The sequence below is a fragment of the Girardinichthys multiradiatus genome, chromosome 15 (assembly GCF_021462225.1).
Source record: "Girardinichthys multiradiatus isolate DD_20200921_A chromosome 15, DD_fGirMul_XY1, whole genome shotgun sequence".
Classification (NCBI taxonomy): domain Eukaryota; kingdom Metazoa; phylum Chordata; class Actinopteri; order Cyprinodontiformes; family Goodeidae; genus Girardinichthys; species Girardinichthys multiradiatus.
This window is the reverse complement of record NC_061808.1, coordinates 30358921-30372094: the sequence shown is the minus strand read 5'-3', so window position 1 is coordinate 30372094 and position 13174 is coordinate 30358921.

The following is a 13174-nucleotide window of genomic DNA, read 5'->3' as shown; positions in this document are numbered from 1 at the left end:
CAAAATACATAGAATTTTGTGGTTGTAGTATGAAAACGTTCATGGGATATGATTGCTTTTGCACAGAACACTTTCATTCTTTAATAAATGGCTGTGAAATAACTGAAGATTAGTGGCTTAATGCAATTCATTTTAGGCCATAAAATAAAATTTTTTGTCCTAAATTGTCGAAGAGGGACTTTGGGTAGGACCAAAGTGCAGACAAGAGCTTGGCAGCCGCATCTTACTTTATTCTCAAAAAGGTCAAAAACGTTACAAAAACACTGCAGGTACGAATCAGAGACAAAATCCAAAACTTACAAAACACTGCAGGTACCTTGGCAAAACGTAGCATAAGCGAAGCATAAACAAAACATAATCATGGTAGGGAAAGGGGTAGTGACAAACACAAAGAACCAGCAACGAACAGAGACACCAAGCCAACTAATATACTGGGGAAAGACAAAGGCAGGTAATCAATGGAACTGAGAACAGGTGCGACAAGGGGGCAGGGAAGCAGCAGGAACAGGTGAAACAAATACAAAGGCTGAGGAAGAGTGAAAGGACTAAATAAACAACAGAAAACACAAACTAAGCAAGAGAATAAATCAGAGGAGGAAATAAAGAACTAGAATAACTATAAACTAAAGTAAACAGAGAAACTAGAGGGGGACATAGAAACAATAACCTAAGAAATAAACAAAGAGTCCATAAGGAGAATCTAAGTTACAAAATAAACAAACCAAATGAAAACAATAACTAAAGCAGGACTACAATACATACTAGGAAATGATAGAGGGAGGAAAATAAACAAATAAACATGAAGCCCAATCCAAAATGGAAACAACTAAACAAAAGTTAGCACAAAACCACAAGCAAAGTCCAAAATGTCACTCCGTGACATAACCCCCCCCCCTCAAGGTTGGATTCCAGACGACCTCTGGGAACTAACAAAAATTTAAAGCAAAACAACCCACCCAGGGTGGGCGGAGGGAGGCCTTGGGAGGAGGGCCAGAGTCCTAAACAAAAGTAACTCCCAATAAACAAAACCAACAAAACCAGAGTCCATAATCTCCAGGGGCAAGAACAAAAATCCAGGAGGCCGCTGATCAGGGGGCCTGCGACGACGAAGCCAACGACGAAGGAGCTGATGATCCGGAGGCCGGCAGCGAAGTAGCCAACGAAAAGGCCGACGGTCAGGAGGCCGGCAGCGTCGAAGCCAGCGGCGAAGAAGCCGGTGTTCTGGAGGCCTGCAGCGACGTAGCCAGCGATGAGGCCCATGATCAGGAGGCCTGCAGCGGAGGAACCAACGAAGAGGCAGGCGCCTCGGAGGCCAGCGGCGAGGAAGCAGGCGCCTCGGAGGCCTGCGGCGAGGAAGCAGGCGCCTCGGAGGCCTGCGGCGAGGAAGCAGGCTGCCTGGAGTCTGGCAGTGGAGATGCCAGGCAAACCCATGAAGCGAGGAGTCAGGCAATCTACGATGTGGCGAGATCCTCAGAGACTTGGACCTGGCGTCCGGCGTGGACCCAGGCTTAGAGTTGTCAGGTGCATGGTCAGTCAAAAAGTCAGTCATCACATAGTCAGGCTCTGGTGTGTCATGCTCTGGTGTGTCATGGTGTGCTTCAGGCTCTGGTGTGTGCTCTGGTGTGTCATGCTCTGGTGTGTCATGGTGTGCGTCATGCTCTGGTGTGTCATGGTGTGCATCAGGCTGCAGTGTGTCAGGCTCTGGTGTGTCATGGTGTGCGTCAGGCTGCAGTGTGTCAGGCTCTGGTGTGTCATGGTGTGCGTCAGGCTGCAGTGTGTTTGGCACTGGTATGTCATGGTGTGCGTCAGGCTGCAGTGTGTCAGGCAAAGAGTCAGGCTGCAGGGTGTCAGGCAAAGAGTCAGGCTGCAGGGTGTCAGGCAAAGAGTCAGGCTGCAGGGTGTCAGGCAAAGAGTCAGGCTGCAGGGTGTCAGGCAAAGAGTCAGGCTGCAGGGTGTCAGGCAAAGAGTCAGGCTGCAAGGTGTCAGGCAAAGAGTCAGGCTGCAGGGTGTCAGGCAAAGAGTCAGGCTGCAGGGTGTCAGGCAAAGAGTCAGGCTGCAGGGTGTCAGGCAAAGAGTCAGGCTGCAGGGTGTCAGGCAAAGAGTCAGGCTGCAGGGTGTCAGGCAAAGAGTCAGGCTGCAGGGTGTCAGGCAAAGAGTCAGGCTGCAGGGTGTCAGGCAAAGAGTCAGGCTGCAGGGTGTCAGGCAAAGAGTCAGGCTGCAGGGTGTCAGGCAAAGAGTCAGGCTGCAGTGTGTCAGGCAAAGAGTCAGGCTGCAGTGTGTCAGGCAAAGAGTCAAATTGTGAGCTTGACACCTCATAGTCAGGCAAAGACAAAAAGTCAGTCCGTATTTCCAGTAACACCCCCCAGAGGAAACTGAGCAGGTGCTCTGGACCAGGTCGTGAAGGTAACCCGACCACGGGCTCCTCCGAAGCATGGTGTGGAAGTGGAGGCAGCCCGCCCACGGGCTCCTCCGTGTCGTGACGAGGCTCTGTAGAACCGGCGGTGGCCGGCTGAGGCTCTGTAGACCCGGCGGTGGCCGGCTGAGGCTCCGTAGACCCGGCGGCGGCCGGCTGAGGCTCCGTAGACCCGGCGGCGGCCGGCTGAGGCTCTGGCGGCTTGGCTGCAAGCTGTGAGTCCAGCGGCTTGGCTGCATGCTGTGAGTCCAGCGGCTTGGCTGCAAGATCCTTGGAACTTTGTGCTGCCATTACTGCACAGAGAAGAGGGTCAAAGGGACCTCCAGCGGAGATGGAGCGTCTAGCCATCCCAACTCAGTAAGTAAAATGGTGTGCACATCAGCCAGATTCTGAGGATTGCTAATCAGGTGAGGAACACACTCTAGGCAACGTGACTTCATAAGTTCTTTCTTAATCAACCCGGCCTGAACCCATGGCGGAGCAGGAGGCCGCACCGACGACCGGAGACCAGCAGAGGGCGCTGGGTAACCGCCCACCAACTCCGGGGAAGACAGCCGCGAGGAGGTCATGGCGGATGGACCCTTCATGGAAAAGTTAGAGGCACCCACCCGTAACTTCTCGGTGGCGACTGCCCACCGACGATGACGTTGTCCAGGGCAGGACGAAAACCCAGCCGGAAACTCTGCAGCGGCAGGTGGCGACATCTCCGACGGGACGGGGCAGGTTCCGAACTGGGAGAGTGCGCTGCAGGCAACTCTGGCTCCGAAAACGAGGAGGAAAAGCAGACTGGAGCCAGTGACTTACTCCGGGGATGAGGAGAGGGTCTGTGGTGCAGAGGACCGGTACCCGGAAGGGGAATGGCCAGCCTGGAGCCCCAAAACGGTGACCGCTGCTTTCTCTCCTCTGCAGCCTGACGAGAGCTCTTCTCTGCTTGGTCCTCATGGCTGGTTCCTAATGTCAAAGAGGGACTTTGGGTCGGACCAAAGTGCTGACAAGAGCTTGGCAGCCGCATCTTACTTTATTCTCAAAAAGGTCAAAAACGTTACAAAAACACTGCAGGTATGAATCAGAGACAAAATCCAAAACTTACAAAACACTGCAGGTACCTTGGCAAAACGTAGCATAAGCGAAGCATAGACAAAACATAGTCATGGTAGGGAAATGGGTAGTGACGAACACAAAGAACCAGCCACGAACAGACACACCAAACCAACTAATATACTGGGGAAAGAAAGGCAGGTAATCAAGGGAACTGAGAACAGGTGCGACAAGGAGGCAGGGAAGCAGCAGGAACAGGTGAAACAAATACAAAGGCTGAGGAAGAGTGAAAGGACTAAATAAACAACAGAAAACACAAACTAAGCAAGAGAATAAATCAGAGGAGGAAATTAAGAACAAGAATAACTATAAACTAAAGTAAACAGAGAAACTAGAGGGGGACATAGAAACAATAACCTAAGAAATAAACAAAGAGTCCATAAGGAGAATCTAAGTTACAAAATAAACAAACCTAATGAAAACAATAACTAAAGCAGGACTACAATACATACTAGAAAATGATAGAGGGAGGAAAAGAAACTAATAAACATGAAGCCCAATCCAAAATGGAAACAACTAAACAAAAGTTAGCACAAAACCACAAGCAAAGTCCAAAATGTCACTCTGTGACATAAATACTATATGGGTAGAATATCTTCTGCATGCCATTTCTTTGTTCCACATCAGCCCTCTTTAATCTTTAATGGATTATCTTGCAGAAGCTTTTGTTTGGCTTCATTAAGATCTGAAACCAAGATCAGATAAAAGTGTTTCTTTCCCTCTTTTTTCCTCCTGTTCATTGAGAATGTGTTTACTGCACTGCTTTCTTTCACCCCTTTATGCAGGAGAGTGGGGCTCTTGATCCCTGAGTGGTTTCGGAGTTGGCAAAAAAAAACCTGATTCTGTCACTCTTGTTTACATTAGTGTTTCAGAGGTGCTCACTGCAGGGAGTACATTTCTCCAGTTTGGGTGAAGCATTTATTACCAAAGGCTCATGGCCTTGACGCTTTGAAATTGTTTACACACTTGCTTGAACTTGTCAAAGTTGCCCCGCTTTTAGTTCCCCAGCGTCCTTCACAGGCTTCTGAGGCCACTGGTGCTTCTATCAGAGCTTCAGTGGGGCTACAAACGTTTGCGTGTACACTTTGTGTTCCTCATTATTCAAGACAAAGCATGACATTGTGGCATTTCATTATCATTGTTGCAGCATATCCAGGTTCTTGGCGGTGGTTGAAGGAATCTGGAAAGGTTGTTTATGACCCATGCCCAGTGCACAACGCAAGGGATTCGGCATCAAGAATGCACACTTCTCCATATTCCACATAGACTTGTTGACTGATAATAATTGTGAGATTTTCAGGATGCTGTTCAAATGCATTATATTAAGCAACGATGAATATGAGGAGGCAGGAGAAAATAGAATGCGCAGCAGGTCACAGGATTTCTAACAAAATTATACAGTTGTCTCAGCACAACTCAAAAAACAAAATCAGGCTTCAGAACCCAGGTGTGATCTACTTACAGCGATCAGTACAACAGATTTTGGATTTGGGGACAAGATTCCATCTCACTGCACTTGCCTACAATCAGGGAACTTGGGTAAAATAAAATAATTGAGCAGAATGATGCAGTCAGCACAGCATCCTGCACAGAAAACCCACTCATCTGCCTTCTGTTGGCTATAAATGAGGGGTTTGCTCTTCCAAAGTAAACTTGAAACTAATGGAAAAGTCTCTCATATATAGAGATAAATATAATAGATTGTAAGTAAATATCCTAGTGCAGGTGTTACACTTTGGTGAGTTCTTAAACTGCAGGAGCTCCATGATTGCCTTCATCCTGGAATTAAGTTTTTCACAATCAAGCCACCACCATTGACCAAGAGCGTGGAAGGGTTTTATTCCAGAGACATGGGGGTGGGGCCGATATGGCTTTTCCTGCCCCCATAATGATCCGGTTTGAGGGTTTGTAATTTTAAATAAAACAGAAAATAAAGGGATTCCAGGATTATCCCCATTTATGTCCTTAGCCATTATCTGATTTTCATTTCATTCAAAATAGATCCAATGAAGTAGATGCTATTGGTTGACGTATTTATAAACCAAAAATGGAGGGAGTTTTTAGCTTTGATGCAACTGAGAAAATATACTATAATATTTAGCCCTGTATAATTATTAAATATCTGTATTAAAGCAAAAGATTGTAAGTAAGGAAACATTAAAGAATAATTTCAAATTAAAAAATCTGTGCTGTTTTCCTAACAGGGTATGGTCTAAAAATCCCAGAGTTCACCTCGGTCTTTATCTGTTCCATCAACTGAGTGGAATCTGTCCAGGAAAAATTTACATTTCCATGGACTCAATTATGGTTTCCAAGACAGTTATACATAAAATATGACACTCAAGACTTCATGTAGTAGATGAACAGACTGCATTACAGTAACCACGTGGAAGTAAAATTCAGAGCAGTAATCAGTTTGGTCCGACTCATTTTGGATATTTGACATATTTAATTAGACCACAAAGTTTGGGAAAATAAATATTTTTCAATATTGTATTTAGTTTTTCTGCACTTATCCAGAACTGGATAACAATGAAATAAAATTTCTTAGTTTTTCCAAGACATTTCAAGACTGTGTATGGATGGTGTATTCAAGCTGATGACAGTATTAGTTTCAGCAACACATTTGCACGAAAGCCAGAATATTGGCCTTGAGTCACCAGAACACCTTCCTCCAAATTATTGCAAACTAGAATAGTTATGAGTTTCTTTCAACATTAGCCTTCTTTTGTGACACTGTTCTATAAAGGGCACTTTTATAGGTTGGAGGACTAATGATTGTCCATACAATTATGTGCACACATAATTTTCTATCAACAACATAGTTATGTACTTTGTTCGGTGTATGACATAACCCCACAATACTGTAAATACATTGAAGTTTGTAATTCTAACACGACATCTAAAAAAGTTCAAGACATTCTATGTTTGCAAACCACAATGGAGTCTTAGAGTCCCTTGGATAAAAGAAAATGTGCAGGAGTTTTTTTTCTCTGGTTTGTTCTTTCAGTTTAGAATGAAAGTCAACATGACGAGAAACAAATTGAAAAGATAAGAAAAAGTGGAAAAGGTTTAAAAACTCTGAAGTTGTCACAAAGACCTGTGACAGTCACACCTCGTGTAAATGAGCTTGAAATGTTATACTTAAGACTATGATTTAAAAAGATAGAATTAATTAGTCTTTCAGCATATAAATGTTCCGTCAACGCCCACATGGTATGCAACACATTGCAAACCTGTTTGGGTAGAATGCAGCAGTTTCAGAATTTCACCTTTTCTTCAACACTTTTATACCTTGTTCTCAATATTTTAACTTAAATCACTACACTGATTTTTGGGTTTTTTCTCAACATTTTGACTTTAGTCTTGAAGTTTAATTGTGACCATAATGTAATGGAAAAGAAAATCCACAATTTGTTTTCCTCCAAGTGACCCTAATACACCTTCATAGCAAACAGACAGAAAGAGCACCGAAAGAAATGGTAAATTCCTTAAAGCACCAATACTTCTTTTAGGGCTGGAAAGGGATGTTTCTAAATGCAACTGGATAGGAAATAGAAAAAAAACAAAAACATTTGAGAACCCTTCCATTTTTTCCATCGAAAGTCTGACTCAGTAGCTTCAAAACTTCTATCAGCAATGGATTGGAGCTATTTATATATTTGCAGTTCAAAGTGAATCTATTTGATAGTCTCCTTTTGGGTTAAATACAAGAAATAATCATCCGGAAATTACTTTTGATGGCTTAGACATCCAATATGTGACACTCTGAGTGTCTTTCTGTATAGCTCCTGTTGCTGGAGATGAGAATATTTGGTCCGACGCTTCAGAAAAACCTGCATGTGAAAAAGGCTAGCATCCATTTAGGGAATCTCAATATGAGGCATTTGAAGTTGAGATCCTAAAATAAGTCCATAATAGGGGCTGTGACTTCACTTTCCTCCATAAAGTAATGTGAAAGCCTGGTGAAGATGCTATTCAGTCCGCCAGCCTTTAGGATGCTATAATACTCCCCCTGAAGGTCTTGAAATGGAAACCTGATTGATGTTATGAGGAACCAAGAGCTGCTTCATGGCTTTCAGACGTACATTAACGTCGCGGAGGATGACATCGCAAGCAGCTACAGCAGACTCTGTCAAGAATTGGCTGCCCTCAGGGGAGAAGAAACAACAAATACTGCATGTGACAAATTAACATAATTATGTTGAGCTAGTAAATGGAACTGACATTTTCTTCTTTTAAAAAAAGAGAAAGGAACTCTCTCGTCTCCTCTTTGGGTTGAGGCTCAGGTTTTAATGGATCTGAGCAGCAGCCAGTAAGAAATGTCACCGAAACTTTTAATTAAGTCTGGCCTGTAATTAAAAAGGAGAAGGTGGGGTGGAGGGGAAAAGATACAGAGCGCTGGCAGCTGGAAGCCTGTCTGCCTTTGCTGGGGTCACTCTCAGCCCACTTGATTATTGCTCAGACTGAAGCCCACGTTCTGTGTCTCTCAGCTTGTCATTTCCCGTTAATCAACATGTACTTTATAGAGAACAAAAGATAAGCGACTCGGTGACACAGAAATTAGCGCTCCACTTGTTCGCCTGATATCTGTGCACCTTTTCTGAATTGGGTTGTGATTAAATAAATGCATGTTGCTGTGATGCTGTAGGTCGGCTTTAAGTGTGAACATATGGGAGATTTACTGTTTTGCTTTTACTCAATTTATTAAAGGCCAGTGTTATTGTTGTGAAAGATTTTACTGTCATAAAGATACTTAGGCCTGAAAAGCTTTTGAAGTTCTACCTATTACATGTGCCATCTTCAGTTAATTTTTGTAGTTGAAATGTTTTAAGAAATAAGGCACTCAAGGAAGGAAGGGAGGCATACAAGGAAGAAAGCAAGAAGCACACAAGAAAGGCAGGGAGGAAGGAAGTATACAAGGGAGGAAGGCAGGAAGAAAGAAAGAAAGATAAAAAGGACACAATGAAACAAGGATGGGAGGAAAGCCATAACATTTAGACAATGGTATAGGGAATACAAATATTTTTCCACACTCTTATTTCTTATCTTTTTTATACTCAACCAGGCCTGGAAAATACTAAAATTTAATTCCACAATTTTTTATTCCAGATTGCGTAGGAACCCTGTTAAATGGCAAAGTTTCTTGGACACTTTGGGGATAGGAGGAATACCAGAGAAAAGAACATCCTACATGGATTTAAAGTTTTTTTCTTGCTTCTCACTGTGCCTACAGCTCAGTATTTGTCTTTGCTTCCAGACACTTAAGGAAAACACAAGCAAACCCATTATATGCCAAGACTATTTGCCTCAACGTCCAACTTGGGAAAGGAATAATGCTGTAAGAAGCCTCAATCTTTGGGCTTAAGAGAGGGTGACTGAAGCTTTGGCGACTTAACAGATGAGTTAGACAGCTGAGAAACTGCTTGTTGTCTGTTCTACTGACAACATAGAGGGAAAATCCCTGTTGTTCTTATTTTATATTTTCATTTAGTTTTTTATGAGAAGCCAAAATATTTTATTATTGCTGGTACTGAAGTTAGTATGTAAAAGGAACTTTTAATTCAGTGAATAAATATTTTAGAAATAATAATTATAAAACAATATGTGAAATATCCATGTGTCATGCAAATTGGGAATGCATGCTGGTTTAATCAACAGCTAACCAGTTAGATATAGACCTCAGAAATTTGTGGTAACCAAAACCCAGTTAAAACGAGCATTAATATTGGGCGTCAAAAGTTACAGTCCCGGGTAAAGGCAATTTTCCTCTCAAATATCTTGTTATTTTTCTTTTTTTGTCACACTTAAGTGTTTCAGCTCTTCAAACAAATTCAGTTCAAACAAAAATCACAAAGAGATGAAATACAAGCTTTTTGGCATTTATCAGTCAGAAAAGCCCTTTCTAAGGCTTTGGGACTCCAGTTAACCACAGTGACAACCATAATCCACAACAACATAATAATAAAGGAAAGAGAAAACATGGAAAAGTGGTAAACCTTACTGGGAGGTCCACACCAAACTAATGCAAGAATGCTTAGTCATAATAACCAAATTAAATTGACAAAATGGATTCACAAGAATTCAGAATATCTTAACATCTGAAGTACTGCAGGCCTCTGTTAACGTCATCATTCAACAGTAAGAAAGAGAGTGGGAATAAATGGCATTCATGGGTGAGTTCAAAGGCAAAGACAATTTCTGACCAAGAATAACACAAAGGCCCAGCTCACATTTCCCAAAAGTCATGTTGATGTTCACCAAGACTTTTGGGAAATACATTGTGGACTGGCGAGCAGTGGCACTTCTAGACCAAATTTACAAGGGGGTCAAGAGTGGGGCCATTTATTTATTTATTTTTTTGATGGGGACAAAATAATGAAACAAACAAAAAAAAAGGGTGACATTTCATTGTTTAATATAACTATTAAGTTATTGTATAACTATTAAGTATATAGTATACTGAGACAAAGAGCCACTTGTGGCTCTGGAGCTGCAGCTTGCAGACCCCTGATCTAACAGATGAAAACTGTCATCCTATCTCAGTCTCAAGGCTGCAAAGAAAAGCAGGACAGAGTTATTCCACAGTGACATAAAAAACTTACTGCCAGTTATCTAAAATACTTCACAGCTGTTGTAGCCACCTATGGGAGGAACAATCGCTTATTAGGTTTGGGGGCAATTAGGTTTTTACATTAGGGCCAGGTTGGTTTGGTTAGCTTATTTATTTTAATAAATGTAATGATTATTTGAAACCTACTTTTTCTATTTACACAGGTTATCTTTGAAATTAAAATTTGTTTGATTATGTAAAACATTTATGTGTGACGAAACAGGAAAAACAAAGACTCAAGACTCAAAGTGCTGAAAATATCTTACTATAAGAAGCGTAACAGCTGTTGGAATGTAAGAATTACACTTTAAAACACACCTAAAGCTCAGTAGTTAGGGAGAGCAGACAAGCTATGTCTTTTAATATTTTATTATTAAAGTAATCCGAATGCCTCTGAACTGAAATGAGCTAACAATTTCACATGTCTGCTTTCTGCATCCCATCTGAACCTCCATCAAATCTCACATGTGGCTGAATTTTTCAGTGCACATTCCTTAGTGAGCTCCCTATTTAGTCACCAGCTCATACCCTGCACAATACGATAGCTCGTTAGGTCAGCAAATTGGAAACTTTGTGTTTTTTAAAAAGCTGCAGCACACATTTAGGAAAATCACATTAAAAAACCAATGAAGCACAACTAAACCACTCATTAGCACAGACATAACTTCCACACAAAACAACCTCTCTGTAAATGTCAAATAAATTTACTTAAAACATTTGTACAAAATTTAAACTGCAACATTGTCAGGTTGAGTGTTTATGCTGCTGTATAACTGCTGTAAGAACACAAGTTTGTCATCTTAGGTCTCTCAAGTGATAAAACAGTCCGTATAATTTCTAGTTTATTTCTGGCCTGCTGCAGAACCAATATGTGCTAATGTATGTTTCACTACAAAATGATGCAATTATCTTTAAAAAATGTACTTTTTATTCTTGAGCTGCTTTTGTCTCCATGTGGGAATCGCAATTAGACGGAAAGTGCGCATTAACAAGCCAAAGAGAGCAGGGAACACATCGAGGACATTTTACATTTCTGTTGCAGCCTGTGTTAAATCAAAGAAAACACTGGCTTTCATTTATTATTTAAGGCGGTTCTGCTTATTAATTTATTTAGAAATATAGGAGGAAGGCTAATAACTGGAAACAAAAAAGGTATTTAAAAAATTGTTTGTTCAAACGTGACAAAGTGTTTAATTGGCAGAAACTGGTGAAGTTTGTAGCAAAGGTGAGATGCAGATAAATAATTTTTGCATGGAGCACATAGTGCTTTGCAGACGTTTTCATACCCATCACAATTCTCCACATTTTGTAACAAACATTAATCATCTAAATAAAATAATACATTTTGGGGTGTCAGAGGTATTTAGCTCCATCCAGCTTCCAAGTTTCTGCTGGAGAAAAACAACCCCACAGCATGATGCTGTTGCCACTATGTTTCATTATAAGGATGGTGTGTTCAGTTTGATGATTCAGTGTTAGCTTTCAACCACGTGTCATAGCACCTTTTCATTTGCATCGTTTCGTTACTACTTTGCAAATTGCTGCTGTCTGTGGTTTTGGAATTGGCTAGACAGTGATGTCTCAGTGCACTTTTAATTAAACATTTCAAGGTTTGAGGAAGATAATTCTTTCTTCAAGTTTTTTTTTTTTTTTATGTGAATGAGCTGCAGTGTTCTATAGTTCAGTTTACACCAACGAAGACAGAAGACATAGCTCCCTAACTGTCTGAAAGGCCTTATTAAAACCTCTTACTTCTTTTCATTCTTTTTATAACATCAACACCAAACATATATTTACCATTCTTTCAATGCCTAGTTCAGGACAGCTCAAACAAAGCACAAATTACTGCCTCGCGCTTCTCCCTTCATGAGCAGTAGGCTGATCAAGTAACATTTCTCTTATATGTCATTTCTCCGTAAACAATTTGTTCTGACTTCTGTTTCAGGCTGTGTCTCTTTATAATGTGGATCATACAGCACCAAACAAAACGCTGACAAATCATAAGCTTATGTTTTCTTTTTATTCTTTACAGTCAACAGTGTCCAGCGTTTTCACATTTGCTGTTTCATGTCACACACTGTCAACATATTTTTTGACATGATAGACATGGTAGACGTAGATAGAAGTGGAAGAAAAAGAATAAATGGTTTCAAATATTTTTACTCATTTAAATCTAAGACTATTATATGACCATAGGGCTTGCCATTTATCCACGGCTTCTGTGTCAATGTTAAATATTTTGTGAACTGATTTTGTGAGCAAAATGGAGGTGGGTTTTAGGCTTCTGTGAGTTATTACATATAGTAATTGAGGCATTTGTTTGGTGTGGATTGCTTTAGACAATAGCTTAATCTACTGATTCTGTTGTGGCACCTAACAAAGGGCAATAAAAACATGGGAGCATTGGTAGCTGAAAGTGAGTTATGATCACCTGATATTAACACTGTATAAAAGACACAATCTTTTTTTCCTCCCTGTCTGACATTAAATCTGAATAAACCTTTCCTATTTTAGGTCAGATAGCATCATCAAAACTGTTTATTTTGTTAAATGTCAGAATAAGAGATGTTTTAGTGCATACGCTAAAGTTGCTATCTATTTACATTTGGAAAAGCCAGGATGATCATGTCATTGCTTTATAAGCTCCTGATCACATGTAAGTGAAATAGAGTCCTGCCTGTGGATGAATTTTATGGCCCTCAAACACACTACTTCCTTGTGTCACATCATGTAAAAATGTAAAGAAATCAGATAGGATATCACAAAACAAACTGCACACAAACAATTATATGCAGGAATGTATACAGTACCTTTCAGAAAGCAGACAGGTTCTGTATCCCAGAAATAAATGTGTTTTGGTTTGAAATGTGTTTACCACCCCAGGATAAAAGCAAAGACCATGTGAAGATGTTGACTGAAGCTGGTATTTAAGTGTCAATATTCACTGTGAAACAAGTCCTGGAGACACATAGGCTTGAATGTCACAAAGATGAAGAATTCCGTACTCTGAAAGCAACACAAAACAAGATTATTTAGCAAATGCACTCGGG